The following is a 5,061-nucleotide window of genomic DNA, read 5'->3' as shown; positions in this document are numbered from 1 at the left end:
GTCTGTTTACCCCCAGAGGGCATGTGTAGCCATCTTCAGAAGATGCCACACCCCCTTCCCAGGGCATCCTCCCTGCCTCCACTTCCGGGGTCTCCCCTGACTGCCCAGCCTGTGGGCGGGCCACGCTGTCACTGCGCTGCTTGTGAACACAGAACCATGTCACTCGGGGTTCTCAGTGATTGGTGGTTGGGAAGTGAGTGGCCAGAGCTTTCTTCCGAGGTGCCTGTGGGCTGACTTGACCCTGTGGCCTTTCAGCGAGCGGCCAGGGGACACAGACCAGCTCCTCAGAGGGAGGCACCTGCACCTCCTCCCACCCACTGCTCATGCAGCTCCATCTATGTCCACCCTCCTGTCATAAGGTCCCTCGCTGCGGGCGCAGGCTCCAAGGGCCCAGATGACACCCTCACCCTGGGCGGTGACCCTGGGGCTGCATGAACGGAGGAGGACAGTCAAGATCGGCTAAGACAAGGGCGTTTGAGGACCACCACGCAGACAGCCCAGGGCCCTGCGTTCACATATTCATAAAAGATGGCTTACAAGCCCTGGCTTCTTTCACAACAGAGCCATTTAGCATCTAACTGAAGCACATCCATTCACAGGGTATGGAAGGGGGTGGGGGTGGGGACCAAGCTACCGTAACAGCACCTGGCAGCCGTCTGCCTTGGGCCTCTGGGAATTTTCTAGAACAGTGCTTCTCAAACTCCATTGTGCACAAAGATTCTCCGGGGAGCTTGTCAATGCGAGGGCTGGGGCCTGAGTATAGTGCATGTCCCTGGCTTCCAGTGGGACTCGGTGGTGGGGGTGGGGGGGTGGGGGGGGAGGGCAGAGGCGGCTGGCCGGGGACCCCCTGGGAGCAGCTCGGTGCCGACCCTGGATGTACGGCACGTGCCTCCATGCTCCACACAGCACCCACAGTCGCCGCATGGAATGGAGGCGCGTGCTGTGTGTGTGTGCTCGCTTCCCCAGGGCACCGAGAGCCGTGTTCACACTGGACTGGAGTGAGGAACTCGTTTGAACTGCTGTGAGCGTGACCCCCGGGGCCGGAGGAGACGCTCAGTGAGCCCACACCACCCGGGAAAGGGCACCCCTGGCCACAGCCGCTGCTCTGTCCCTGCGGAGCGAGGGCAGTCAGAGGAAGCCTCCTGTCAGGGCAACGACGAACAGGGCCGTGCCCCAGGGAGCAGGCGCTGGCTTGGGCCGTGTGGACCCGGAGCAGCAGGAATGACCGTCAGGACTTGGCCCGAGCATGGGCTCATCCTCGTCAGGGGCTGGCTTCGCTGGCCAGCTGAGCCAGAAGCCACAAGGTGGGCGGGGGAGGGCTGCCGAGCCCAGAGGAGTCTTCGACTTGCAGCCGCTGTACATGGCACCAGGTAGATGCCATCTCTGTCCTTTCATCAGCCAAGAACCTGGGGCCCAGAGAGGCTGAGTTACTTTGCCCGGGCTGCACAGCCTGGCCCCAAAGGTTGTGCTTTCATCCACTCAGCCACGCTGTCACCCCCGGGGAACTTTCTAGAATGGTCCGGACCTCTCCACTGGATTTCTCCCACCTCCGCCCCAGGGTCGGCCAAGCACAAGGACACAGGTGACTGCCCTGGCCACTCCTACAAAGGGCAGGTGTGACATCCACCCAGGGACCAGACGCTTGGCCCCTCCCTGGTGGCAGAAGCCGAAAGCACCCCGGAAGGCCCGCTCGCTCCTGGCCCCCTGCTGATGGGTGGCCCACCCTGAAGGTCTGCCCTGCCGAGCTAGGGGTTGTCTGGGCCTGGATTTAGAGGAGACTATAAAGGGGAAGGGGAGGTAGACGGGGCTTTCTACTTCCATAAACAGTGACCGTCTCAGAAACCCACAGGGGCGGTTCTACCCTGTCCTGCAGGGTCGCTGGGAGCCGGCCTCACTCCACGGCAGGGAGGCTGAGCGTGTGGAACGGAGGGTGGAGCACAGCTTTGCTGCTGAGCAGAGGTTGAACGTTCAGGCCCCTCTCCCCCAGCCCCCCGGCCAACAAGAACATCAGAAGAAAGGTCTGGAGATCTACCTCGGACACTGTCTGCTCTGACACCCAGTGTCAACACCAGCAGACCCCTTGCCTGGGAGCAAAGGTTTGACGCTGCCCCACTTCTTCCCACTGTCCCTCCTGGGTGGACAAGCAGCCTTGCTGCCCCAGCCTCCCCCCCAACCCCCACCCCACAGTCGAGCGCTCTCTCTCTACTGCCAGATCTGACGGAGGCCTGGGCACAGGCACACCAGGCTTCGGGCCTCCGCAAAGCCGGCGAAGCTCCTGCCTGCCTCTCTCTCACCTAGGAGGCACGGAGGCTTGCACCTGGGTCTCCGGTCAATCCTCCAGGAATCAGGGGCCACAGGGCCCCCTCCACAGCCTAGGGTCCCACCACCAAGAAGCAGCAAAGTGGGGCTTGGAGACCACCAGGCTGGATTCAACCTTCTCTCCCCGGCCAGCAGCAGAGGTGGCCCACGGCTGGGAGAGGATGCGGCAGACAGCGTGTGCCTGCTGGGGGGCTTCAAGTCCTCAGGGAACAAAGAGCACCTTGAGGCGGAGCCTCAGCCCGCGGGAGCCTCTGCTTGGCGATGGAATGCAGTCGCCTCCCCAGAGAGGAGCTGGCGGGCGCAGAAGACACAAAGCTTGTCAAATCCACTGGAGTTGATCCAAGGGGCTGGGACGCGGCCAGCCAGCCAGTGCAGGGAGGTGGGAGAGTGGAGCAGTGCCCCCGGCCCTCCTGCATGTGTCCAGGTCAACATGGGGCCCACGGTTCGCCCCCAAGGCAGGGGGGCACCCCCACTGTTGCAGGTGGGAGACGGGGCCCAGCATGGCTGCGTGGATTCCCCGAGGTCTCGGTGCTCACGGACTCCTTTCCTGACTCACGAACAGGACTTGCTACGGAGCTAGCTGAGCCGGGCGCGGGCAGGGCGCAGGCCGAGGACATGGGCACAGTCAGATGTGTTTAGTGAGCTGCCACCCTGCCTCTCTGGCTCTGCGCCACCCTCCATGGGGAGGCAGGTGTGGGGAGGCCGAGGCCCCAGCGGGAGTGGACGCCTCCAGGCCAGCAGTGCCTGATTCTGCCTGCGACTTAGAGCAAGTGCCCCGGAGTGCACCCAGGGGTGGCTCTGGGAGTGGGCGGAGGGGCTGGGCGTACACAGGCCAGCTCAGAGATCGCCAAGCCCCTCAGGGGTCCCTGAGCATTGACATGTGAAGGAGGGCCAGGCCCCATCCAGTCTCACCCCTCCTGGTTCACTGACTTGCTCACCTATTGCCATCGAGTGGATGTCAGCTCAGAGCAACCCTACAGGGCAGGGTAGAACTGCCCCTGTGGGTTTCCGAGACGAAGTCTTTAAAGAAGTAGGAAGCCCACAGAGCTGACAAAGTGATGGCTGGTCCCTGGACAGGTGGGAAGCCAGGCAGCTATGGGGGAGAGTGACTTGTCCAAGGTCACTCAGACGGGAGAAGTCTCCCCTGGGCCACCTTCCCTGTTGCTGGCTATACTGGTGCAAACAAGGGGTACTCTGGCTCGCAGCCTGGAGGGAAGGGCCCCTGGGGGAGCTGTCCCTCCGGCCCACTGCCCAGGCAGAGCAGTTGTGTGCCAGCGCTCTGAACGGATAGCTCGGCAGGGTGCCCCCTGGAGCCCACTCACTGTCCCTGGGGCAGTGAGGTGGGGGCTACGCTCCATCCACACTCAGACCCCAAGCCTCTCCAGAGCCAATTCCTGACAGCTAGGTCCCATGGGGATGGAGGCGAGCTGCCTCACTGAGTTTGGACTCCCAGCCGATGGGGCACCCAGCTGATGGTGAGGCCGGCCGGACCCAGGGTGCAAGGACACCCTGCTTGTCTGCTTTGTGGCTAGAGCCCCCACCCACCCTCCCCAGTTCAGAGGGAGACTCTCCACAAACAGCTGCAAGTGAGAGACTGAAGGATCACCCACAGCTGCCGGAGTTCCCCGGGCCCCCTCTCATCACAGCTCTCCCGACACTGGTGCTGTTTAGAAAATGTGTGGGGAAGGTGGAGGGTCAAGCCCCCCGCCCCCAGCGAGGGGGACCCACAGGTCTAAGGGCTGGAGGGAGGTGGGCTGAGGGTCAGAAGTTCTTGCTGGCCCTAGAAGCCCCCTGAGAGTCTGGCTGGGCAAAGGTACAGGTGAGTGGGGGCATCCTGGCTTCTCCCACCCCGGCTCCTGGGGAAGGTGCTTGGGGGCCTGGCGGGCTGAGGGTCCCTGGGAGGGGTGGGCAAGAAGCTCCGCTCAGCTTGGCTCAGATTCACGGGGCTGCCAGCACAGGAGAGATCAGGACCCCTGCCCACGTGGCCGCTGGCCGTGGGACTGCTGACCCCTGAGTGGTGAGAGGGCTGAGCTGGAAGGGGGCCTGACATCTTTCCTGCACGTTGGGGGGGCCTCTCTTGGTCCTGGCCAGAAGGCCCCAATGTGTCCAATCTGTTAGACGGAATTTTACACAAAGGCAGGAATGAGGAGGTGGGGGTGGGGGACTGGGACTGAGGCTGGCATAGTTGAGTCCCCGTGGGTCCTTGAACAAGTGACTAAACTTCTCTGAGCCTCTGTTTTCTCATCTGCGAAGTGGGGCCAGAGTCCCTTCCTCATGGGTGCCGGACAGCCCTGGGCCACGGCGTGAAAGCTAGAATTCTCGAGAAAAGAGCTGAGCTCCGGGCAGCGAGGAGGAGGGACCAGATGCCCACTGGGGGGCTGGAAACTTTCCCTCCGCAGGGCGGCCCCTCCCCCACGCCTCCCTCTCTGCAGGGCGCACAGACCCCCAGCCCTCCCTCAGGCCCCTGCTGCCCATCTCACTGGCCGCCCCCGGCCACTTTGGGGCTGCAGGGTGGCCCGTGACGGGAGGGTGACGCGTGGGGCAGGCTTCCCCCGCGCAGGGGGCAGGGAGTCGGCTTCCCGCCGCGGCCTCGGCTCCCACCCGCTCCAGCGCTCACCTTGAGCCGTGGGAACAGTGCTGCCGTGGGCGAGGACTTGGGCGCACGGGATGGGGCGCTTGGAGAGTCCAGGCAGGACGCAGCCAGAAGCCGCCGGGCCACGCTGCGGCCACCCGCGAGCCCCC

The 5,061-nt window shown here is 64.0% G+C and overlaps 1 protein-coding gene across 1 annotated transcript in view; it reads right to left on the bottom strand.

The window, feature by feature from the left end:
* The window catches only part of FAM163B (family with sequence similarity 163 member B), a 19,152-nt gene extending 14,103 nt beyond the window's left edge, over window positions 1-5,049 (bottom strand). The window contains exon 1 of the mRNA XM_004714446.2: window positions 4,937-5,049. The gene's annotated coding sequence lies outside the window, so the exon portion shown is untranslated. The remainder of the gene's footprint in view (window positions 1-4,936) is intronic.
* Between the last annotated feature and the right edge of the window lie 12 nt (window positions 5,050-5,061).

This window comes from Echinops telfairi, unplaced genomic scaffold, assembly GCF_000313985.2.
Source record: "Echinops telfairi isolate 266 unplaced genomic scaffold, ASM31398v2 ScPeMD7_25;HRSCAF=90, whole genome shotgun sequence".
Taxonomy (NCBI): Eukaryota; Metazoa; Chordata; class Mammalia; order Afrosoricida; family Tenrecidae; genus Echinops; species Echinops telfairi.
The sequence above is the reverse complement of the archived record's forward strand: the minus strand, read 5'-3'. Positions and strand labels throughout refer to the sequence as shown.